The 25,645-nt window shown below is 39.3% G+C and overlaps 1 protein-coding gene and 1 long non-coding RNA gene across 2 annotated transcripts in view; one reads left to right on the top strand and one right to left on the bottom strand.

The window, feature by feature from the left end:
* Window positions 1–25,645, top strand: part of LOC118747431 (dihydrolipoyllysine-residue succinyltransferase component of 2-oxoglutarate dehydrogenase complex, mitochondrial) — a 128,241-nt gene that overhangs the window by 92,641 nt on the left and 9,955 nt on the right. The gene's annotated exons all lie outside the window — the stretch shown is intronic.
* On the bottom strand, window positions 7,510–8,132 carry LOC118747439. Its single transcript, XR_004993959.1, has 2 exons — window positions 8,038–8,132; window positions 7,510–7,978 (listed from the first exon to the last, which is right to left on the bottom strand). It is a non-coding gene; the product is annotated as an uncharacterized LOC118747439 (long non-coding RNA).

Raw genomic sequence — 25,645 nt, 5'->3', positions numbered from 1 at the left:
AAAAGGAATTTTCTTACACTGTATTCATGTCTCCGCCAGCAATTTGTGACGACATCATTTAAAAGCAGCTAAGGAGAATGACGACAATATTTATTAGATAGCACACACAACGAGCCAATGTGCCTAAGTGCGGGTATAAACAATTATTGATTATTTAATATCGGAACCGAGATCATATAAGTTAATAGATTGGTTTTCACACACTTTTGAAACACAAATTATATGCTTTTTTACTGCAGACAAGTTGTTGCCCCAAAACACAGCAGAAATGTTCCAATAAGGGCTGCCAACTATCTTTAGTTATGAGGTGCAAAATTGAGGATAAAAAAGTGCCAAAATTTGCCAAATAGAAAAATAAAAGTGCCAAAAAAGGTGTCATTCCTTTTAATCATTCACATTTAGCAATAAAATAAAGCCGCGGCGTAGCGTGACGTGGTGTGTGCGCCGGTCGTGCGGGGTACGCGGGGCGAGAGCGCGAGCGCTGCGCGCGCGATGTGGCGCGCTGACGCGGGCCGCCGCGATGCTAAGCAAATTTAATGTTTGAAAGAGGAATAATGTCAATGGATTTTATTTCGTTTTTAAAAAGGTAATAATGTCAATTGACTTTATTTCGCACCAGGGTGGGAAATAAAGTCAATTGACCTTATTTCCGTTGATCTTATTACCTGTCACCTATCAGAATCTCATCTTTGTGTAAAGTGTGCAGATAGAGGGTATTATTGAATATAAGGTCTTGATATGTAAAATATATAAAAATTTTATTTCAACGTATACAAAAAATAAATCTACCTGCGTTACAGAACGCGGGAGAGGGGAAAGGGGGCGGGGCGCGGCATAGCGTGACGTCCTGTGGCGCGCGGACGCGGGCCGCCGCGAAGCTAAGCAAATTTAATGTTTGAAAGAGCAATAATGTCAATGGATTCTATTTCGCTTTTGAAAAGGCACCAGGGTGGGAAATAAAGTCAAGTGACCTTATTTCCGTTGATCTTATTACCTGTCACCAAACCAAATACTGTAGGCCGAATCCGTTGATTTCCCTTTAACATACGCGATTTGTGTGTGATGTAAGGGAGTGAAAGTGTTAAGTCTCTCCCTAATATGGGGGTCTAAGAGTCTCTCTAAAGTTTTGAGAGTGAAGCTAATAGGTCTGTATGATTTAGCTAAGTCAAGGGGTATGTTGCCCGATTTCTGAACAAATATAACGGACACCTTCCTCCAAGCATACCGTATGTATTCCCAGCAATAACTAGTCCTAAATATACAGATCGGGGGATCAATTATATCCTCAATACTTCTTTGGAGTAGTGCTGGGAAGATCCCATCACCACCCGCTGCACATAAGGACAAAGTGACTAATTACGACGCCAAAAATAGAAAAACAAGTCTTTAAATCTTATCATACGTTCCTTTCTAATACTACTTATAAACCAGTCCACAATGTAACACACAAATTTTGAATTTTAACGCAACGCAGCAGCTTTAGCAGAAGCGCAAAGTTGGATTTTCTATCGTGCGTCAAATTAAATAATTTTTTGTTTGAAGCGATTATAAAATAGTTTCGCTTGTCATTTTATTCTTATTAACAACTACTAGTTTTGTCAAAATGGAAAGTGAGGCGTGAGGTATGTACTTTATTTTGCGATTTAAAAAAAAAATTGTAAATTCTTACATTTGTTAGAGTTAAAAAAAAGTTCCATCGAGTACAGCAATTTATCTTCAACGGTTCGAATATCCAACAAATTGCCAATGTAAAAATATCACGAACTCGTCTCTCCTTTTACCCCTTCATTAAATATATCATCTTTTTCTTAAGTTGTTTATTGGGACGAATCGAGAATATAGGAGGACAAAAATGTTAACTCCATATGTATTTGACAGATTTAAATGAAATTTGGTAACCAGGGGTTCTCGCTGTCAATGATTTCGAAACTGATATCAAATTTTCAAAATTCAAAATGGCGGATACAATATGGCGGAAAATATCTTAAAAAATGTATAGAATGTTATGAAGCTTGGTATCCAGAGATTTTCGTCGTCACTGGTTTCGAAATTGATATTAAATTTGCAAATATCAAAATGGCGGATCCAATATGGCGGACCACTTTTTTTTAAATTAATTAAATAATTAATTAATTATTAATATAATATCAATTTCGAAATCAATGAGGACGAAAATCTCTGGATACCAAGTTTCATAACAATCTATCCATTTTTGAGGAAATCGTCCGCCATACGGGATCCGCCATTTTGATTTTTTTTAGATTAAATATCAATTTTGAAATCAGTGACGACGAAAAGCTCTCTCTATACATTTTTTAATACATCGTCCGCCATATTGGATCCGCCATTTTGAATTTTGGAAATTTAATTTAGTATTCGAGTTCAGTGATGACGAAAATCCCTAAATACCAAATTTCATTGGAATCCGTCAAATACATATGTAGTAAATACCAAGCTTAAAAAAAATTTATAAATTTTTGAAGACATTCAAATTGGGTTCAGATGGTGCTAAAGGTAAGAACGCCTATTGTTCTGGACGCCATATTTGATCCGTCATTTTGGATTTTTGAAATTATAATATCAATTTCGAAATCAGTGAGGACGAAAATCTCTGGATACCAAGTGTTTGGGACGAAATTATATGATTGCTGGTGCGAACTCGCAACAAGGTTGAGAAACCACAAGGAAAAGTGAGAAAAACAATTGTATTAGCAAAAATAAGAAATATGTATGTATATTTGTTCTCAAATTCAAGATGACAATCTAGGTATATGATAAGGTATCTATTTGCTTGTAGGTAAGCGTATTATAAACGAATGTTTACCTCTTTTAACGATGACTCCGGTCCGCTGACTGCTGTCTGACAAGAATAAGACCCCAGTTTAAACGGAACCGGCATTAAATACTAGCCAAGTTCGAAAGAAAGCCACCGGTAGTTTTCCGGCAGCAGTGCAGCTTTGTAGCTGACGACTGTGTAGGAAACTGCCAGTGGTTCCCAAACATTGAAGGCTTTTGGCTTCAACATTGCCGCCAGCCTTGCAATGCTAAGGGATTGCAAAAAAAAAAACGTAAAGATAAAGAAAGGTTAAATTCAAATATTAAATACATATAATTCATAGTATTTTCATATTACAAGATAAACTTCTAAGGAGTTCAGTTGTGCGTGCAAATAAAATTGTTGAGCTTCATTTCTTATGTATGTACATATATATATCTAAATGTACCTTGGTTGTATAGGTGCAAATTCTTCTTCAAGTATCTACATTCAAGTAAATCCTAAGCAATAAAATATATGTATTGGTATATAAAAAAAGGTAGCCCATGAGGGGGCGTGTGCCTTAAAGGGCATCCGGGGTAAGAAATAACCTCCGTCCTCATTATTTTGTGGTAGATCTCCCCTACAAACACTAGAGCAACTGCGGCGGGCGTATGGAAATTTGGATCGGCCAATCTCAGATTGGTGAATTTTTCAACCACGAGCGAATTCAAGTGACGTGCTGGAGTCCTCAGCCCAATTTCCGATAGTACCTTGGCAGTCAGAGTAAAGCGAATCACAGTATATACAGTAATAAACCTTTTTGAGTACTCCTCGGGAGTAAAATCTGATCAGGGTTGATAATGAGAAGGAGTATGCATTTTGTTCATTCAGAGTTGTATACAAAATGACTGTGGTATGAAAGGGAGCAACAACCGTACTATGGCAGAGTGGCACAAGTCATGACTGTGTAATAATGACCGAAAATAATTGCAAAAGTGTAAAAATGTTGCAAATTATTGTCTATTATTATAGATGCTAGTACAGATTATCATAGTTCAGTGTATAACTTGTTATATTACACCGTACATGATAATGAACTGCTAAATGCTGAAAACGCTTATAACTTGTAGATCAATCGAACTTGGGTGTGCTTAATGAACTATCTGGGCGGATGCGCTGGCAGGCATTGGGGTCTATATAACTATACAAACCTTGTTTTTTTTTAATAAAGACTTACATATATTCGGAAATTTAGAGTTTTGCTTCATAATTTCACAAAATGTACGTTCTTCATAAAAATATAATCTTATAATGGACTTGTTTCTTAATTTTAAACTTACATTTAAGAAAACTCCATTCAGTGCTATAATTACTATTTGAGTTTTCCAGTTTATAAAACACAAGCGTTAATTATGAACTTAATACATATTATTCTTCATTAAGCATGAATATCAGCATACATTAAAGTTGAATATTATATGTGTTGGTCCAAGATAAATCATGAATATTATACTTAACCTGCATTTTGTTCATAAATAACACATAATTATGTATATTTTATCCTCGAAAAGAACTTTTCTAATCATGAGGCGAAATTCCCCACAGTAAGTGTTGCCGTGCGCGCATAACGAAAACGCTGCACACAACCCAAAAGTACTCCTCGGGGACCAAATGGTGAAAAACTGCGAAAAGGTTTATTACTGTATATTAGGCATATAACTTTTTACAATTTTTGCAAATACGAAAAACGGCATACCATAGTCGAATAGAGCATAAAAGAGTAGGTTAGGTTAGGTTAGGTTAAAGTGGCTGCCAGTGACCCCACTAGCACACATAGGCCCTAGGTTGTGGGCCCGTTGTGATACCACGCGGATCGTTAGAACCCTCCTACTCAAACCATCGTGTGGATTTTGCGAAACCCAGAAGTTGCCGTATGCCTACTTCGGCTATGTCGGTTAGGTCCTCAAAGAATCCTGAACCCATGAACTTTTGTCTTCTTCTACAAAGTGCGGGGCACTCGCATAACAGGTGCCGCAAGGTTTCTGGCTCTTCCTCATTTCTGCAGCTTCTGCAGAAGTCGTTATGGGGGATCCCTAACCTCTCCGCGTGCCCCCCGATAGCAACATGGCCTGTTAGCAGACCCACAGCTGCGGCTAGGTCTCCTTTGCTCAGCATGAGGAGATCCTTCGACCGCTTTTTGTCCCATTTAGGCCATGTAAGCTTCGTGTTGTTGCAAGTGGTGAGGCTATCCCACCTTTCCCTTGCTAGTTTAAGAGACAGATCCCTTAGAATGAGCTTGCAGGTAGCGAGCGGCATGCCTAATCCCTTCCAGGCCTGCGAAAGTGGAGCGGATGTGCCCTCTCTTGCAAGTTCGTCCGCCTTTTCGTTGCCTGGTATGTTCCGGTGCCCCGGAACCCATACCAAGTGAAGAGCAGACTGCTCAGCCATCTCGTTTAGAGATCTGCGACAGTCCGCTACGGTTTTTGAACTGCATGTGACCGAGTCGAGCGCTTTGAGTGCGGCCTGACTGTCTGAGTAGATGAAGATATCGTTATAAATGACTTCTCTTGTACGTAGGTGTTCAACCGCTTCCTGTATGGCAGCGACCTCAGCTTGAAAGACGCTGCAGTGGTTGGGTAAGCGAAAACATATTTCCAGCCCCAGTCGGGCCGAGAAGACCCCCCCTCCTACCTTGCCGTCTAGCTTAGAGCCATCGGTGTAGAGGTGGAGTGATCCATTGTCATCGGGAGCCCCTCCTGACCAGAATTTTCTATCTGGAATGGAAATCCTATACCTCTTTGTGAAGTTCAACCTTGGTGCACAGTAATCCGTGTCCGGTATATTTATGTCCTTTAAGATTGCGGTGTGGCCTTCCTGAGTGTCCCTCCAGCCTGGTAGTTCCCTCAACCTCAAGGCGGCACACCCCGCTGATTGCTTTCCAACAATTTCAATTGGTAAAATATCGAGGAGCACGCACATAGCCTCCGATGGAGTTGTGCGCAGGGCCCCACAGATGCAGAGCATCGCAGTTCTTTGCACCTTTTGGAGTGCTTCAGTTGTAGATTTCCTGTTGAGACTTGGCCACCATACCAAGACCCCATATAATAGAATCGGCCTAACAACTACCGTGTATAACCAATACATGATGCTAGGGGACAGCCCCCAGCTACGCCCAATCGCCCCCTTGCAACTGTAGAGGGCTACCGTCGCTTTTTTAACACGCTCTTGTATATTTTGCGCCCAGTTAAGCTTTTTGTCCAGGACTACGCCTAGATATTTTGCAGACTCCCCTAGCTTCAGAATCTTATTGCCTATGGCAGGGAGCTGAAGTGAGGGGATTTTGTACTTCCTGGTAAAGAGCACCAGGTCCGTTTTTTCTGGGTTAACACCCAGACCTTTTTCCTTGGTCCATCTCTCGATTAACCTTAGTCTGTCCTGCATAATGTCACAAAGAGTTTGTGGAAATTTTCCACTCACAACCACCGCAAGGTCGTCAGCATACGCTATGACCTTGGAGCCTCCCCCCCCTTCCAGGGTCTGCAATAATTCATTAATCGCCATGACCCAAAGAAGGGGGGAGAGGACCCCACCCTGCGGGGTTCCCCTGCAAACGTATCTGTCCAGCGACACGCCCGCCAGTTCCGCCCGCACGACCCTGCCAACTAGCAGCTGTCGTATAAGCGACACCAGCCGTGAGTCGATGTCCAGACCAGTTAGAGCTGATGTGATTGCTTCAGGTGTGATGTTGTTGAAAGCACCCTAAATGTCTAAGAATGCTATCAAGGTGTATTCCTTTATCGCAAGGGATTTCTCAATATGCGACACGATTTCGTGTAGCGCTGTTTCGGTGGACTTCCCCTTCATATAGGCATGCTGCGAAGCCATAAGCTTGCCTGCAACCGATTCCCTAAGAAAGGATTCAATCAGTCGCTCCAATATCTTGAGCTGGAAAGATGATAGACTGATAGGTCTAAAATCCTTGGCGCGAGTATGGGATGTTTTTCCCGCTTTAGGAATGAAGACAACCTTTGACCTTTGCCAGGTCTCCGGAATGTAGTTGAGAGTGAGGACTCCCTTAAAAATAACATACAGCCATTTTGAGCTTAGCTCCATAGATTGCTGTAGCTGAATCGGTGTAACACCATCTGGACCCGCAGATTTGTAAGGCTTGAAGGACCCTATTGCCCACATCAGTTTTTCTTTGGTGATGAGGTCTACCGTAACCGGTTGACCTCTATTTCTTATTGGCCCGTACAATGGCTGCTCGGTGGCGCCTGGAAAGTGCGTGCTCAGAAGATGGTCCAGGGATTCCTCCCCAGTTTCCGTCCACGCTCCGTCGGATCTTAGCAAGCATCCCGGGGCGATACGAGGTGAACTAGAGAGAACCTTCCTGAGCCTAGAACCTTCTGATACGGATTCCATACCACTGCAAAAGTTCCTCCATGAGGATCTCTTGCTCTTCCTTAGTAGTTTCTTGTAATCTTTCAAGTTTAACTTATAGATTTCCCATTGCGTATCGCCTCCCGAGGATTTTGCGAGATTGAAGGCTCTACGACAATTTTTGCGGGCCTCGTCAATCTCTGTACTCCACCAAGGTGGTTTCTTTTTGCCTCTCGGCTTTACCATGGGGCAGGCCTGATCCAGAGCCTTGCCACATGCCGCAGTAAAGCGATTTGCCAGCCTGTCTAGGTCCCTAGAGTTTCCTGGAATTGCTAGTGTGGTTCTTGAGAGCCGTTTGTCAAGCTCTCTTCTGTACTTATGCCAGTCGGCTTTCCTTAGATTTCTTTTGGCAGGTACCTTGGACGGGACCCCGTCTAAGTCGAATTGGATGAAGCGATGATCAGAGAAGGAATGCTCATCAAGCACCCTCCAGTTCCTGATCATGACCTCCGCATCTTCTGAGACGAGGGTAACATCCAGGACCTCTCTTCTGCTCTTCGTTATGAAGGTAGGCTCGCTACCCCTATTACTTATAACTAAGTTAGATTTTAGTATGAATTCAAAGAGTGACTCACCCCGTTCATTGATGTCTCCACTTCCCCATGTGCTATGGTGTGCATTTGCATCACCTCCTAGAATCAGGGCCCCGTCCCAGCGCTCCACTAAATGTTCGACCGGTAGGGTTGGAACAGGCCTGTCATGTGCCAGATACATCGAGGCAAGCCTTATTTGTCGTCCGTTCGCCTCCAGACTGATGGTGGTGGTGTCCTCGTCACTGAACTGAGGAAGAAACAATATTTTTAGTTTGGTACTAACAAGGATGCAGGCCCTTGGTTTACCTATGGTAGCTCCACTTATCAAAGTGTGCTCTGCCGACTTCAGCCCGCATATTCCATGCCCTATCACCCAAGGCTCCTGGATGAGGGCGATGTCTGCTGCCCCCCTTGGAGAGCTGGAGCAGCAGTGCAGCCGACGCTGCTTTGCTGTAGTGGAGATTAATCTGGAGGACGCGTTCGTGTACACCCTTATCTTTGCGGTGTCGAAACCGTAATTGATGACGCCCCCAGTCTTTTCGAGGAGTGGCAACGACTCCTTATTTAGCAAAAGGACCGCCTGACGAGTCGCCTTTGTGCTGTGCTCTAGCCGCACCACCTTCCAATTGTGAGAGGGTAACTCGGGATTAAAGAGCCTTATAATCTCAAGCACTCTCTCTGGTTCGGTCGGTTTGGCCGGTATCCATGCCCTTGCTCTGGGCCTGGATGGGATGTCCTTGAAGTCCACAGCCCGTAGCATCGCTCCGGGGTAGACCTCTCCCAGCATGGCCATCGCCTTCTTGTACATGCCCGCCGACCTTTCATCGTCGCACGCGACGATCTTGACGTTACCTTGGAACCAACCTGCGTCCCGGCATATCGGAGGTGGTCCGGGGTGCTCCCGAAGCACGCTGACGCAGATGTTCGCCAATTCCGCTTTAACCCATTTCCAATGAGCTCTCAGTGCCAATTCGTCTTCCTGGTTCTCATCGAGCACACCCAGGAGGATCCGATTTTTGGCTACCTCAGCAAAGGTGGGGCCTTGCGTCCTGGCTCTTTTCGACTTATTTTGCGCAACCTCCATCGATCTATTGCGCTTTTCCGCAGCTGGTGGCTCTCCGAGCACCGGCAGCTGATAGTCGGGCACTATCGTCATTGCCCACGCTATCTCCGACCGGATCTCTTCCACGTGACAGGGCAGCGCCCTGCTACATAGGTCCGGGGTTAATGCGGATCTCTTCAAGATCCTCATGGCAGCCTTCCTGTGCTTGGCAATGGCTGCGCTTGGTGGTGGCCTGTCATCAGGCCTTGTAAATGCCGTAGGAGTAGGGGGAGGCGGGGCCCGCGCATCAGCTCTGGCGCCCCCTGGGGCTGCAAGCTGCAAGCCAGGTTTGCCTTCACTGGTGCCGGGAAAATCCCGTTTCGGTTCCCCCACCCTCTTCCTTTCCGCTTTTGTGGATACGCCTGACCCCGGCATCGCCAGAGGCTTACGTACCCCACTAGTGCTGGCCACGTCGTGGCTAGTAGAGGGACCCTGCATCGCATGGGCCCCATGGTGTCTGGGCAACTGCCCTTCCGACTTTTTATGAGTGCCGGTCTCAATTTCCGTTGTTGTTGATTTTGGTTTGTTCTTTAATTCGCTCATATTCCCACGAGTTGCGGAGAAAGGGTTCGTCGGCCCCAGGCAGAGATCCGCAGTACCCAGGGTAAGGCCATCGAATGCAACCGGGTGCGGCCTGGTTCCCAGAGGGCTCCGTTAGCGACTGGGCTATTTAGGGGCTCCCAGCCAGGCTGATCCTCAGTACGGTACGCGTAACGCCTTGATCCAGCCCCTACCTCCAGACCACGATCAAAGACCATTTCCGTATGGCATAGCGATGAAAACGCATAAGCACACAGCACTGATCCCTGATCTTAGCTGGACACCCTCCCGACATCGCACGGGATTGCTCTATAGTGCCCATTTCCAGCCGGCACCCTCGCGGAGGGATCAGTCCGAGGATTTTCGCCGACCATTATTTTTTTTTTGCGAAATTGCAAAAAAGTTTCCGCGCAAAACGAAATTACTTTTTTATCAGAACTGCTGAAAAAAACAAAAAAAGTTTTGTACAGTGTACACGTTTTTCTTCATAATAATAGATATTTATTTAACTAATAATCTTCCTATTATTCCAAACGCCTTTTAATGGACCTAAGGGAAGTGCCCCACCCACCCCAAACTAATTTTTCTTCAGAAAATTCTGATTCAATATTAAAAAATTTAAAAAAGAAAAAGCAATTTATTCAAGAACTCGCATAGTCAAATAATAATAACACAGTAAATTATATCCTATTTGTAAGTTTGTGTGCGGTGCTTGGAGCGAAATCTGGTTTTCCGATCATACTTTCAACAAAAATAATTCCGCCACACTACAGAAATCACTGGCCGGCTTCACAAAAGCAAATGAATGTTTTCTCAGACATTGGGTAAATAAACCATCAGCTATTGAGGAAGTTCAGCGAAGTAACATCTGCGCAGAGCGTGCAATTAAAATTGTGCAAGACATTTTACCATTGTGTAAATCATCACATACTTTAAACTTAAAACTTATTTCATATAACAATTGACAAAAATGTAAAAATAAAAATATTAAAAAAAAATCTGACTTTTTTTAGAAATCCATTTTTGCGCGGAACGTTTTTGAACCGAAATCACCTAAAAAAGTGATATTCATTACTTGTACAATATTTGCCACCACGTGGTGGTATGCCAAATTTTTCGTCAACATTTGTTATATGCCTACTGTATATACTGTGAAGCGAATGCCAGCGTCGTTTGACGAGCTAATCAAGAGCTCACACATATCCACATTTGCAACAGGCAACGTGGATACGTGCAGCTTCTTGATCAGCAGCGACCGGCATTCTTTCTTGTCTGGGAGCAAGGGTCGAGCAGAGCGCGGGTAAGGAATCTTTGTTGACTGATGTGCACATATACTGCGCACGTTGGTAAATTGGTGACCATGCCCGATAGTTGCGTTAAAAGGGACGTCGGTTGTTGACGTGGGCCAAGGCGTGTATTGAAATGCAACAGAGTATGATGTTGCTCATGACAATGTGCGCACGACCCAGAACTACTGCATTTTTTGGTGGCGTGGGAGTAAGCCAGACACTGCGAACAATATTTATGCAGAAGAACTAACCGCAGGCGTTGTTCATAATTTGCGTTAAGAAAACGTTTGCAAAAACGGAGTGGGTGTGATTGGCGGCAAACTCTGCACTTCAACATGCTAACTACTTGTCTTTGCTCCGCATGCGTTGCTCTCTGAGGAGATGATGGTATGTCCGACCGTGAGGTGTGGGTTGCTTCCGAGAGTTCTACGACTTCCATTATTTATAGCTGAAAAAGTGTGAAATAGGGTGATATTGAGAACGTCATCTACTGTGGTAAGACGACTAATTTAACAATGGGGCGCGATATCATTCCCTTCTGTGTGCGAATGTCTGCTACCCGAACTCTTTTATCGTTACCCTGATAGACCTTGGTATGGTCCTCCCAAACGCCACTCATTAGGCGGAAGATGTTCGTGACGCACGACTACTAAGTCATCAACCGATATGTCGGTTTGAGGAAACTTCCACTTATAACGTTTATGAAGCTCCTTTAAATACTCCTCCTTCCATCGAATTGAGAGTTGTTGGCTTAAGGCTTTCAACCTATTAATCAACGAGATTGGATTTGTTTCGATGGAAGGCTCAATAGGCGAAAGAAGCGGTGCACCAGGTGTGAGCGCTGCACAATCTGCAAAGTCATTCGAGATAGGAGAGATCGGCCTTGAATTAAGGCAAGCTTCGATGCGGCAGAGTAATGTTTGAAACTCTTGAAACGTATATTTATAGGACGACGCGGCCCTTCTAAAATGGAACTTAAAGCTCTTAACTCCGGCCTCCCATAATCCACCGATGTGGGGCGCGCCAGCAGGAATAAAGCTCCAAGATACTTCCTGCTGATTGTACAGGTTACACACGGACTCTTTCGATGAGAGGAGGAATTTTTGAAAGTCCTTTTTTAGACTGGTTGAAGCACCCACGAAGTTCAGAAGTTATCAGAAAAAATGTTTTTTGGGCAACTTCGCCTAGAGACAAATCGAGAGAATGCACCCAGGAAAGTTTCGGATGACAGATCGCTTGTGGCCTCCAGATGAATTGCTTTTGTAGCAAAGCATAAAAATGGCATACGTATCCTTTGGTTACTTTACAAGCTCGGCCCGTGAAAGTTTTAATGTCGAATGGGCCAGCGAAATCGACAGCAGTATTTTCGAATGGCCTCGATAGAATGGTTCGTTCCTTTGGGAGAGCAGCCATGATTTGAGATTGCTCCTTCCCTTTGTAGATAACACAAGTTTTGCATTTGTTTATAACCGCCTTTATTAGATTCCTAGCCTTTGGGGAAAACTAATTGATTAGAACCATGAAGAGATATAATGTGGGGAAAATTAACTAGCAATTTGGAAAATTCGCAACTATACGGAAGAAGTATTGGATATTTCTTGTTGTTAGAAAGAATTGCGGAAGGCGACCATTGACTCGCATAACGCTTTTGCTATCAATAAAAGGGTTCAACGTTAAAATCTTGCTCCTTGAATCAATCGGGACCTTTGACGACAGATTCTTGTATTCGCTAGCGAAATACCTCGATTGAGTCAAGACAATAAGACGAGTACGAATCTTGGATATCTCCTCTCCTGAAATGGCCAAAGATGTATAAGAATGGAATCTTCGAGTGTGCTTATTAGTCATGTTGTAGAACCTGAAAACGTAAGATAAAACGCGTAACGCACGGGGAAGAGATGAAAATCTTTCCAAAGGTTCAACAAAGTTCGATGCAAGTGTACTATGTGCGTTTATCCTTTTTGCTTCCACTGTAGTGTCTTCGATTTCCTGATCCAATGATGGCCAATTCGCTTCTTCTTTGGTAAGCCAAGACGGACCGTACCACCAGAACTCATTCGATTTCAAATCCTGTGGATATAAATACCCCTCTGCTACCGAGATCTGCTGGATTGTCTTTGGATTCGACATGATTCCAATATCGAAAATCAACGGTTTCCTGAACCTTTGCAACTCGATTAGCAACAAAGGTCGTCCAAGAGCCAGGTTGCTTCTTCAGCCACGAGAGGACAATGGTTGAGTCTGTCCAACAGCAGGTATTTTCGACCTTAAATGGAAGCTCATTTCGTAAACAGTTCAACATATCTACAAGCAAAACTGCACCGTATAACTCCAAACGAGGTATCGAAATCTTTTTAATCGGAGCTACTTTTGTTTTGGCTACTAGCAGGTGTGATGTAACTAGTTTCTTGTTTTCTACCCGCAAATATATCACCCCCGCGTATGCCTTTTCCGACGCGTCGCAAAAGGCATGAATTTATATCGGAGTTTCATTTGAACAATTCATCCAACGCCTAACTTTGATATTCTTCAGAACAATCTATCCATTTTTGAGGAAATCGTCCGCCATATTGGATCCGCTATTTTGATTTTTGAAAATTTAATATCAATTTCGAAATCAGTGACGATGAGAATCTCTGGACACTAAGCTTCATAACAATATAGACATTTTTAAAGAAATCGTCCGCCATATTGGACCCGCCATTATCAATTTTGGAAATTTAATTCAATATTCGAAATCAGTGATGTTGAAAATCCCTAAATACAAAATTTCATTGAAATCTGTCAAATACATATGGAGTAAAAATTTTTGTCGTCCTATATTGTCGATTCGTCCCTATGTGCGCTGCTTTGAAAGGTTCAAAAGACTCTACCGCCCACCGTAGCTTGTCCCTGTCAAACGTGGAGCCAGATCTGCTTTGATTCTCATTCTAGGGAATCTGTGTTCCGAGGAGGCAGGGGTAATCAGATCATGCTCCACCAAGGAACCTGGGAAATGCACTTGAAGTAGGTGATTTAGAGTCTCCCTGTTATTAATTGTAAAGGTGGCATCTTGCCTCCTTAGGAGGCCTATCCCATTGGAAGACTCCTTTAATTAAATTTTATGCAGACGCGAGGCTTCAGGCAATGTTCAATTGTCTCACAATGTCGCTTCCATGAATCCCTCTTCGATCGCCTAATAATCTTGTTATAGTCAGTGAGACAGCCCTTATACTCGTCGCACTGATGTGTTCTTTTAGCCCTGTTGAAAAACTAGAAAAGTTTTGGGCTTCGCATCCAGTTCCCCGTTCCACCAGGGAACCTTACGTTTCATCAAGGTGGAGCAGGTAACTGTGCTGTCATGGAAGGATTCCGAAAGAACTCTGTTAAGCAGCTCCGCTGTGACCTCCATTTCGTCGATTAAGTCAATGGTGGTTAGCAACGAGTCTGCCCTAACGTTTACTAATGTTTTGAAAAGGGCCCAGTCAGTTTTCCTGGGCTGGAAAGTCAAGCCTCGTAGCTCAGATCGCCCTGGGATCTTGAATACTATGTGTTGATGATCCGAGAGCGATGCTTCATCCGAGACTTTCCAATTCCAAAAACAATCGGAAATCGCTCTGTTCGCAAAATCTGTGTTATTTTGTAAAAGCTATTCTAAAAGGTACTCACCTCTTTCGTTGATATCGGAGCTGCCCCACACCGTGTGGTGGGCATTCGCATCGCAACCAATAATATACTGGCGATTTGTACGTCGACAGAATTCGACGAGCTGCTGCAACTCCAGTGGTGGTATAGTGGGGACGTCACCAGGAAAGTAGGCGGATGCGAGAATAATTTCCTGCACCTCACCCACCGTCGACACCTCAGCTACAGCTGGAAGGTCTCTGGAAATAAAAGGCGTAAGAGGTGTGCTATTGAGGCTGTCGTTAATCAAAATGGCGGCGCGGGGAGTAACCCCACGCCGGTCGTAGATTATCCTACCTGAACTATCCAGTCCTCTTACTTGGCCTTCGCTAAACGAAGGTTCTTGCAGCAGACCTATTGCGAATTTGCGTTCGCTAGCTAACCTATCAATTGTGGCCGATGCCCCTTGGCATGATGTAGGTTAGCCTGTAGCACCCTTAAGGTGCTCATTGCTTCCGTTGAAGCGACGCATTAACGAGACACTCCTTTTTGTCTCGTCGGGACCGCTTTTCCCTGGCAACACCGGTCCGTGTTGGTCGCACGTTAGTGGCTTTTTTTACTGGCTGGGAAGCCACGTCTTCTTGTCGCCCAATGGCGGCATTCAACCTGGGCTGTCGAGTCACACTCGAGGTCACGGACTCAGTCCCTGTTGACGCACAGTTGCTTGCCTGTTGCTTGGTAGTGATTTGGATCCTTGTCCCGAAGGTGCCTCGCGGAATTGGTTCGGGAGCTTTAACCCCGGCTGATCCCTCTGCTGTAATGGCTGTGTTCCAGCTGCCAGCATGCCCGGCGGCTCCACTGGTAGATGGCCGCACGTCCAGCTCGGGTTAGCTGGGTGCTTTGAGAGAAGTAGCCCCGAATGATATGTGTCCGAGGGAAACTACTTTCCCCAACGAGTGAAATATCAAGAGCACTCTTGGACTTGATATGTTCGGCGTGTAGCCGTAGCCATGTCACGATATGTGCGCTCGAGCAGACGACAAGAAGTCACCCAGTTGCTCAGCTCCAAGTGGTTTGTTGACGGGGTCAACGGGAATGAAGCCCAGTTTGACACTATTGGCCCCTTACTGTAGGCAGCTTTCATTGGCCCCATATGAGCCTGTCGAGGCTTCATTGTGACAACGTCACGAGGGGATTGCTCCTCGGAGCCTTCAATCAGGGGTGGTTTTACCCCTATTTCAAACATCTTCAATAGAACGTTCAGTTAGACATACATATACTTATATAGTTATATGAGGGTGGTATTACGAACATAATTTAATAAAATTGTTATTATTTTCAAGTGAGTATAAATTTTCAGTAAATTAGCGGCCTTAAATTTCTAAATATCGAAGTTTAAGGATTTCTGAAATTTACCGTTATAAGAAAAGTGGGCGTAATTTTAATCCGATTTAAAAAATTTTCAACGTCTTGCTTTTATGTGCCAAGTTCAGAACTGCACCGAGTTTGGTACAAATTGATCGGACGGTTACCGAGATACACATAAGTGGTCATAAGTGAGCAGTGCCACATTTTCCAAGATTTTGTTATAAACGTATTTTGGCTAAAGAATTATTGCAAACATCAATTTTGAATAACTTAGCTTCAGTAGTTACTGATTTATTGAAGATTTCATATTTCTCCAAATTACCGTTATATGGGATGTGGGCGTGGTTAATGCCCGATTTTTTTAGTTTTAAGCCGTCTGGTATGTTTTACTAAGGCCAAAAACTGTGGCGAGCTTTAGAAAAATTGGTGGAGCGGTTACCAAGATATACACATGTAATCATAAGTGGGCGGCCATTTTCCAAAAATTTATAATATTGCTATTTTTAAATATCAATTTTGAGTGAATAGTAGTAGTTACTGAAATATCGCAGTTTTCGTATTTCTGAAAACTAGCGTTATATGGGAGGTAGGCGTGGTTATTGCCCGATTTTGCCCATTTTCAATACCATCCGTCCTACGCTGAAAAGAAGTAAACATACCAAGTTTCGTTAAGATATCTCAATTTTTACTCGAGTCGACATCACACAGTCACCGCTCAATAGATTTTTTTTTTCATTCTGGGCTATACATATCTCTATTCGTTTTAGCTGTTACAAACAACCGGTAAGTAAACAAAGTTATAATACCCGTGTGCACAAGTGCGCTCGGGTATAAAAATTACATAGGTGTAAATGCTCTATTTCTTCAAATTTTTTGGGTGTGATTTTTCCATTATTCGAAAAAATCTTTTCGCGAAATTTCGTAAAAAGAAGCTGAAAATCGAAAAACTTAGAAAATCGAAATTTAAATATACACTAGACGATAAATGAAAGTGTACACCTTGCTCTAATATAATATTCACAATTATTTTCATGAACAATTTTTTGCATTGTTTATTTATGAAAATATAGTTCATTCTATAAAATAAACCATATAAATAAAAAAACGCAAAAGCAAAAGCAGTCTAAAAAAAAATATATCAAAAATCAACGCAGGCAGTTGAAACTTCAACTTCAGGCTAAAATTCAATGGGTACAAAACTACATACTCTAAAATTTTCTAGAAATTTGTATGAAATTGTTTTTGTTTTTTGTGAACTTTATATAAAGTGTGAAAACTTGGAAATGTACTATTCGTAGCGAAGAGGGGTGAGTAAATGATGTGAAATTTTGCATTTATAACTATTACTTTTCTAAGTCCAAACGGTATTTTTAATCAACTGCCAAGAGCTTGTGTGAGCAAATCCAATTTTTGGCAGCAAAAGTCAGTTACGCGGTTTTGTACTTTAAACGACGATATGTAATTAAAAAAAATGTCATGTCAAAAGGGCCGGTTCTGGTTTTCACAATTTTTTTCATGTCGGGTTTCGTGCCAGCATTTTACAATTTGATTATTTTGTTCTGGTAATTGTACGACTATCCCTGAACTCCAAAATATCAAAATACAAAGCAGTAGTCTCTTTTATTCCGAAAGGAATGCGCAACCTTACTTGAAATCAGCATCCATGGGTGGTTGCAAATATTGGACAGTTCCATCTGAAACGAAAAATACTGATGTTTGTACAGTGACGAACAAAAGTATTGGCACAGTGAAAATTTCTATTTGTCAATTCTATACATCCATTTGCTTATTTTGCTTTTTTGTATAGCAGTTGGTGTAACAACAACCACGCTGTCGAGTTTAAATAGCGGCAAATCAGTTGCACTTGATAGTAGTTGGTTGAATAAGGAACATGTATTAGCAACAAGAGTTTACGGGATGTACATAGCTCAGTGGTTAACGCTTCTGACTTTGAACATAGAATTCGTAGGTTCGATCCCTGCTGAAGTCTGGAAAAAAGGAGACTGATGAAGAGATGTGGTGATCTCCGAAATAGCTGCTATAACTTCTATCGCTTAGACTTTGTTGCTTTTTCAATTTTTCCTAACCAACAATCGTGGTATAAAGCTCAATAAAAATATTAAAAATAAAATGTTAATAAGTCACAATAACATTCACAAATATATAAATTCATATTTCAAACTTTGTGCAAAAATTATAAAAATTCTGCAAAATTGCATCCAAATTTTAAACTTTTTAACCAGATTTTTTAGATTTTTTTGAGTATGTAGTTTTATAGCTCATTAAATTTTAGTAGAATGAAGTGTAAGTTTTAAGTGGCTAAAAAATTGATTTTTTGCAATTTTTTAACGTATTTTCTTCCATACAAAATATGTTCGACAATTTTTTTTTGTATGGAAAAAAGTGCGTAATAAATTCAGAATAAAAATGATCAAAAAACAACGTGATTTTATAGGAACTTCAAACATGCACTTTATTCTATTAAAAAATCTGATTAAAAAGATGAAAATTTAGATGCAATTTTGCAGAATTTTTATAATTTTTGCACAAAGTTTAAAATATGAATTTGTCTGGTTTTTGTTAGATAATGAGCTACATATCTTAATGTATAAAAATCCCGTGCCCCGGTGTGTTCTACACACACAAAATACATGGGAAAATATTACCGAACACTGAGTTACCGAGTACCAAGCTTCGGTGTGAAGACCCATAATATCTACGATGCATGTAACCTGCCTATGTACCGGTGTGTAGCAAAACAACAGCTGCCCGGGCTTACTAGTAATTTTATAAAAAATAATTAATATTAAAAAAACATAAGAAATAAATAAAATAAAAAAAACTGTTTAATATACAACGCTTTTATAAATGGAGTAAAAATTTGAAAATAATATTTCTCAGTCCCATAGAATTTGTTTTGATAACTTTTGATTTTGAAATTTTAGCAAAAGTCATTATAAACCATTTATGAGATTGAAAATGGAAAACGTGGATCGCGTGCAATACAAAGCATTCGATTTAATTGATAATAGTCAAACTACATAAAATAGACCTAAAATTTCTACAGAGAAAGTACAAATTTAAGATCGATTTCAAGCGGTCGTTATTCATATACCCACATACATACATATATTACTCTTGCAGTGAAAAGAGAACACAGGAATATGCAAGCAAAATGTTGTTTGCTCATGTTAGTATAAACATACATATGTACATACTAGGGATGTTGCGAATGTGGAATTTTAGACATCCGCGTATGCGAATACGGATGCGTTAAACTAACAGCTAACATCCGCGGATGCGGATACAAATGCGGATGTCAAGTATTTTTAAGAAAAAATTATAATCTAGATAATGGCGAGATCGTTGTTTAAACAGGGCTTACAAGCCAAACCAGATGTGTCAGGTTTTTCTAAAGCTTTTTAAAAAAATTATTCATTCTCATTCCTTCGGCTGTTTTAGAATTTGGAGGATCGATTTAAGTTTTTGTAATCCATTTTTAATACTTTCTTCTGCGACTGGTTAGAAAAATGTGTGCTTATAGGGAGCTAAATATAAATTATTATTTTCCAGGAATGAAAATTTTGAACAAAATTCTGTTTTCAAAGTCGCGTCTGCCTGCCTAATCGGATCAGAATATTGTTATTTTTTTAAAAAAGCACCCCATTTTTTTGTAAGCATTTGAATCAAAGATAGTTACGTAATTTTTATCTAATTAAAGGTCAGAGTTTTTTTAATTATTTGAGCATCGATTTTCTTTATAACCAAACGTTGATCATTTCTGCTGGAAATCCCTATTGATGGAGCTTACCCTTTGACTTTAAATAGCAAATAAGGGAGACGTAGGGGGGAAATTTTACCACAGAAGTTTTCAGCCAAGGATCCAATGTATATCCCTATGAAAAAATATTGCCCGACAAGTAAACAAAATTACTGTTTTCAGAATTTTTTCTAAATATAAATTTCCCAATGAGCCCCATTTGAAATTATTGAAACGAATATATGTAATATCAAAACCAAATCACGAAAATTTGGTCAAGAATTACAGTGCACACTTTCTTCTTTGTGTCTAGTAGTTTTTTTTAAGATTGGTCAAAAAATCGTAATAAAGAAAGAAACCAATGCAGGTATTTAAAGCACAGAAAAAAAATATAAAACATTATTAAAAGGACTATGTTCTCTCTGACGTACGTCAATGGTCAAGTAGAAGTGGGAACTTGTATGACTGCCCATTGATAGCTCGGTTATATAACTGTGAAAAATCACACAAAAATAAAATTAGTTAATAATTTTTTTAGCCTATTTTTTTAACCGAAGTACATAAAACTTCTTGACAATTCCTAACGATTCAAAACACTATAAAAATTCTTAAATTCAATGCAAAAATATTACTTGTTTGCGAAATATTTTAAAGCTTACGTTTCTTACTCTCGTGTGTGACTTTTCACTACGGTGACCATATTAACCAACGTAAAATAAAGGACATTTTTTTCAAAATGATTTGGGAATACGTACATACAGCTTGTATGATAAAAGTACCTTACCCATATCGTAATTTATATCAAATATTTATCAGTTAATTATATTATTTAATTGCACAAGTTCCGTGCTGTAGCGAAAAATGAAGCCAAACCTTTTTCAAGGACTTTGCAATCCTTTGTTACCAAAATGCGTTTATCATAATTCATACTGCGCGACGAAGCCAGCACCCACTGGTTCAAAATTGGAATTTAATGTTCATAATCCACCGGAGCCTTAATTTTTCAACCAATTTTTACTAAAATGCAAAAAAATTATTTTGGTGCATATTTTTTATAACATTTAAAATTTTTTTTTGTGTATTTTTTTGTTTTGGGTGAACCATGATAAAAACACTAGAACGTAAAATCATTCTCTCAATTCGTCGGCCATGATTTTTTTCTGACGTTTTCAAACATTTAAAAAAAATTAAATTGTTCACGATTATTGTTGTTTGAGATTAAAAATGTGTGTGTGAGATTGAGTTCGAATTTTAAAATTATATTGCTGGCAAACGTCAAACGTTGTAATGTTTTTATCATGGGGTGAACCATACGATTGTTTTCAACTAGTTTCTGTTATGTAACATTTATTAACTGGAATAGGAGAATACTTTTTCTTTAAAACTGCTACTTTTTCTGCATTTTGCACAAAAAAATTTAATATAATCAAATAAAAATTCAGAAATCAGGCTCAACTGGTCTATTGCAAATATTGTAACCTTTCATAAAAAAAAATTAAATTAATCAAATGAAGTAAAAAATGCAGGCTCCGGGGAATTACGAACACTAAATGCCAGTTTTGAACCACTGTGTAGTAGGAGGTTTATTGTTCTCTTTCAGTGGAATTGGAAACTCAGCGTGCAAGATGATCCTGGGCACAACTTTCCCTGTTTTATAGATTGTACAAAGATAACTGAGTAATTGGAAACCAATAAGTGGGGTGCGAAACAAACTGGCGAAGGTTTTCATTGTATTTTATAAGGGACATTTTTATTTTTCATATTCTGCGTTTAAAAATTTACCTCTGAAAAATGCAGTGGCGATTTAAAGGACAGTTTAAGAAATAAAGGACAAAAGGCGTCCTTTATTTTGAAAAAAATTATAAAGGACAGGGGGTTAAAATAAAGGACTGTCCTTTAAAATAAAGGACGGATGGTCACCGTACTTTTCACACATAAGGCAGTTCCTTGAATTTTTATATAGACATTCGCTTGGGGTACTTGTTTATATACAAGTAGATAAACTTACATGCCTCATCGTGTAAGTAAAAATATATGCACGGTTTTCGTGAAACTATCAGTAATGTTCTGCAATTCACTTCGGAGTGAATTTCAACAAATTTCACTTTGAATCCGGAGTTCGGAGTTTATGTTTCACTTTTCGAATTCTATAGGCAGATTCTGGAATCCAAAAGAAAGTGGAAATAAAATTCGTAAAGTGAAACACGGAGCCCCGAATGTTGGATTCAAGGTGAATTTTGTGGAAATTCACTGGGAAGTGAACTGCAGAACCTGCCTCATAGTGAAAACTGTGCAAACGTGTTCACATACATGATCAGACATGTACGCTTATCTGTTTGTATATATAGTTCTTATCATAATTTTACGACACTCATATATTGACAAGACTTGACTTTTTGTTTTATTATTATTATTATTTTTTAATTATAATGACTCCATAAGAAGAAAATTCGACGATTTTTTATATGCAGAAAATTAGCAACACCTTCAACAAAAAAAAAAAATCCCAAAAAACGGTAGGTCCCAGCGACTTAAAACTTATTTTTAACCAAAAAGGAGGAGGTTATCAGTTCGTCGGAATATTTTTTTTGGCAATGTTATTGTGGCTTATTAATATTTTATTTTTGATATTTTTTTATTGAGCTTTGTACCACGAATTTTTATTAGGAAAAATTGAAAAAGCAACAAAGTCTAAGCGGTAGAAGTTATAGCAGCTATTTCGGAGATAACCACATCTCCTCATCAAACTTCTTTTTTCTAGACCTGCGTAATCGATGTTCAAAGTCAGAAGCGTTAACCACTGAGCTACATATGTACACCCCGTAAACTTTGTTGAAAAAATCCTGTAAATTTACACAAATTAACACCCCCATTGCAAGAGTTGTATCGGATGTAAGTCGTTTTTCGAGAGTCGCATCGTATTGGAAATTTCACTCGACTAGTGTATTAAAACGGAAAAACTTGGCAGCACTGCGAAGTTTTCGACGATTTTCGTCATTTACTTATTTCAGCACGACAGTAGACAATGCCAATGTGGTCGCGTCGTACAATTTAGCCTAATTTGCGTCTTACGCAATGAGGCTGTAAGGCAGCAAAAAAGTTGCCTCGCTTAATAATTGCGACTTTACGCACATTTTATATTTACTATCGGAATGCGTAAAGCCTTTACTAACAACATGCGTAAAGATTGCTATTCAAAATGCGTAAAATTTTCAACGATTTTACTGAATTTACTAATCACATGCGTAAAGATTACTATTTGAAATGCGCAAATTTACAACGACTTTATTGAATTTACTAATTATATGCGTAATATCACAGACTCCTTAGCCCCTGTAACCCCTACCCACTCATTCATGGCTCCTAGAATACATTTGTTAGCATTTTCCACTACACATATGCATATATATAAAGCATCTAAATGTTTTATTAAGAATATAATATAAAACCTTTTTTTTAGCTTAAATATAGGTGGTTAAAATACATATCGTCGTTTAAAGTACAAAACCGCGTATCGTCATTCTGCAAAACCGCGTAACTGACATTGGCTGCCAAAATTTGGATTCGCTCACACAAGCTCTTGGCTCAAACCTTATCCATTCGTCCTGAAATATACTTGCCAGAAATGCGATTTCTTTATAAAAAAGAGAATCATTTTGAAATATGAGTGTTTTTACTCTCCAGAAAATAATTTATACAACCTCACATACGCGGTTTTGCATTTTCTTGATACGCGGTTTTGCACTTTAAACGACGATATACATATTACGGAGTTGGAATACGAATACAATCTTAATCTTTTAATAAAGTTTATTGTAAAACAGAATTCATTCATTCAGTTTTATAAATAAAAGTATAAAAATATCCATATCCAAGTGTGGAAACATAAAAAAAAAACTTAAAAACATTTCGAAAAAGATATACAGCCAGAGTCAAAGATATGAATACCCGGACGTTTCTTTATTTATATTTTCCATACCAAATTTGTCTTTTTTTTTATAAAAATATAGTTAGTTCAACAGCAAAAACCAGCAGAATCAAGTTTTTCAACTTCATATATAACTCGGGAAAATTGAAGAACTAACAAAAACTTGTCATTACATTCATTCATTCTTTGACAATACATTCATTCACCACGATCTTGAAAACTGACCAAATCGGCGTGACCAAGTCCATGGTCATTTTAATATTATATAAACATCCGAAAACATTAAAAGGTTTGAAATAAATCTCATCTCACTTTTTGGTATTTTTCACTTGGTTGCTGAAGTAATGAAGAATTGAAAATTCATAAGGGAAAATCATAGTTTTCTTATTTTTTATTTTAATGTCTTAAAAACGTGTAGACTTATTGAAAAATGATAAATGAACGTGAGGTTCTAAATTTAATATCCCTTAATTTGATATATCGTCCTGTTTATAACAATAACGCATTCCATAGATATTATAAGCCAAAGATTCATTTTCAAAATGCATACACTTTGATTCAATTGCGCGGGCTAAAGATAAGTTTTAAATTAATCTTTCGTGGCCAATAACAATTGGCTGAGACCTAAGACATCATAATATTACTATTACAATGCGGTCAAATGACTTTTATTTTCCCCCATACAAAATCGACCCAGCCTACTGTACATGGTTTTTATTTTGTTGTGAGAAAAATTTAACGTGAAAAACATAGCGGCGATTGCAAGAAGAAAGCGTGATTGATTTTAAGAGCTTAGTTAAGACTTAGTTAACAGGTACTTTAATTCAATCAACATTGGATATCTTACATTTATTCATATGTATATAGTACAAAATATTACATATTTCTAATTTTTGAAATAAGGTTATTCACTTTTTGCAAGCTATTTATATATATTTTTTGGAACCACGGATCTGGTTCGGATAGTACTTAAAGCAAAATCGTGCCAAAAACTCTAAGGTCTGCGATATTTCAAGACAAAATAATAATTAATGATGACCTTAACTAAATTTATGAAATCGTATTCGGCGTATTCAGTCACAGGAGTTTTTTCAATGATTATGTGAGCTCTTTCAGATTCTGGAAAATAAAATAAAAATATTAATGTGTGATAGCTAATCAAAAAGTGCGACTCTCAAATTTTTATCTCATGTATGAGAGACAATACTTGAGAAGAGCGATATGTGTGCAATTGCATTGAATCTGCAGCTCTAGAGGCACATATACATATGTATCAATTTTCTCAAGTATGAGAAGTACTGTCGCACAGTGTTAAGAGCGAAATATACAACACAAGCGGCTTGAAAAACCAAGCGAAATTTCCCTTTGCTTCAAGCCATTTGTGCTGTCTATGGGGTGTTTGAAGGTTTGACAAACCGCTTGAGGGAAATTTGAGCAAAAATCAATTTTTTTTGATTTTCTGGCCGCAATGTTGACGTTTGATCAAACCGCTTGCGATGTGGATGGTAAAATCGCCAATTGCAACTGAAATTTCACCAAGTGAAGACGTAAGGGAGAATAATGGTAGAAAACTAAAATGTTTTACATTGTTAACCGAAAGAAAACTAAAATTCTGTGCTTGAACGACTCATGTTTGCATGGTCTATGGCAAAATTGGAAAAGTATGTTTGACAAGCCGCTTGTGTGGTGTATTTCGCTCTTAAGTAACAAAATATGTTTCAACACCTATGTATGTACATACCTATGATAGCTATGAGAGGAAAATTAGACGGTAATTGCTTTAGTAGAGCTTCCATTGTGATCCCAACCTGAAAATACGATTCAGAAAAAAATTATTATGCAATTATTTAAACATGTTGCAAAAACTTACCTCAAAGTTAACGACAGGAAAATTTGGATTTTCTCCGAAATAGTTAACGAGTCCTTCAATAATTTTTTAATCGCTGTCAATGGTGCTGCTCCTGTTACTTTCCAAAAGTTTCTTAAATTTATTTACCGATTTTTTGAAATTTTCACAAAATATATTTGCGTTGATGTCCATAAGCTGTTCAAAGTGCTGACACAAGCAGTCCCCATAAAATATATACATATGGCCAATTTATTTGAACGTCTCTAATAGAAGGTACCGGATCCATGTTATTAAAAAATTGCCTCTGCAACCAAAAACAATCATTCATATGGGATTGAATTAAATTCATTTGTGGATATTCAGGCCCATTTTCAAATAACGTTTTTAAATATTTCTGTTTGGATTGCATCAAATGTACGCATGTCTTTTGAAGTATGCTCGTTTGTCTTCTCTTTTTGGAAGGAAAGTTTGATGA

The sequence above is a fragment of the Rhagoletis pomonella genome, unplaced genomic scaffold (genome assembly GCF_013731165.1).
Source record: "Rhagoletis pomonella isolate Grant_MI unplaced genomic scaffold, Rhpom_1.0 Rhpom_scaffold_00001, whole genome shotgun sequence".
NCBI classification, from domain to species: domain Eukaryota; kingdom Metazoa; phylum Arthropoda; class Insecta; order Diptera; family Tephritidae; genus Rhagoletis; species Rhagoletis pomonella.
Note: the sequence above shows the minus strand (reverse complement) of the source record. Positions and strands in the feature narration are given on the sequence as shown.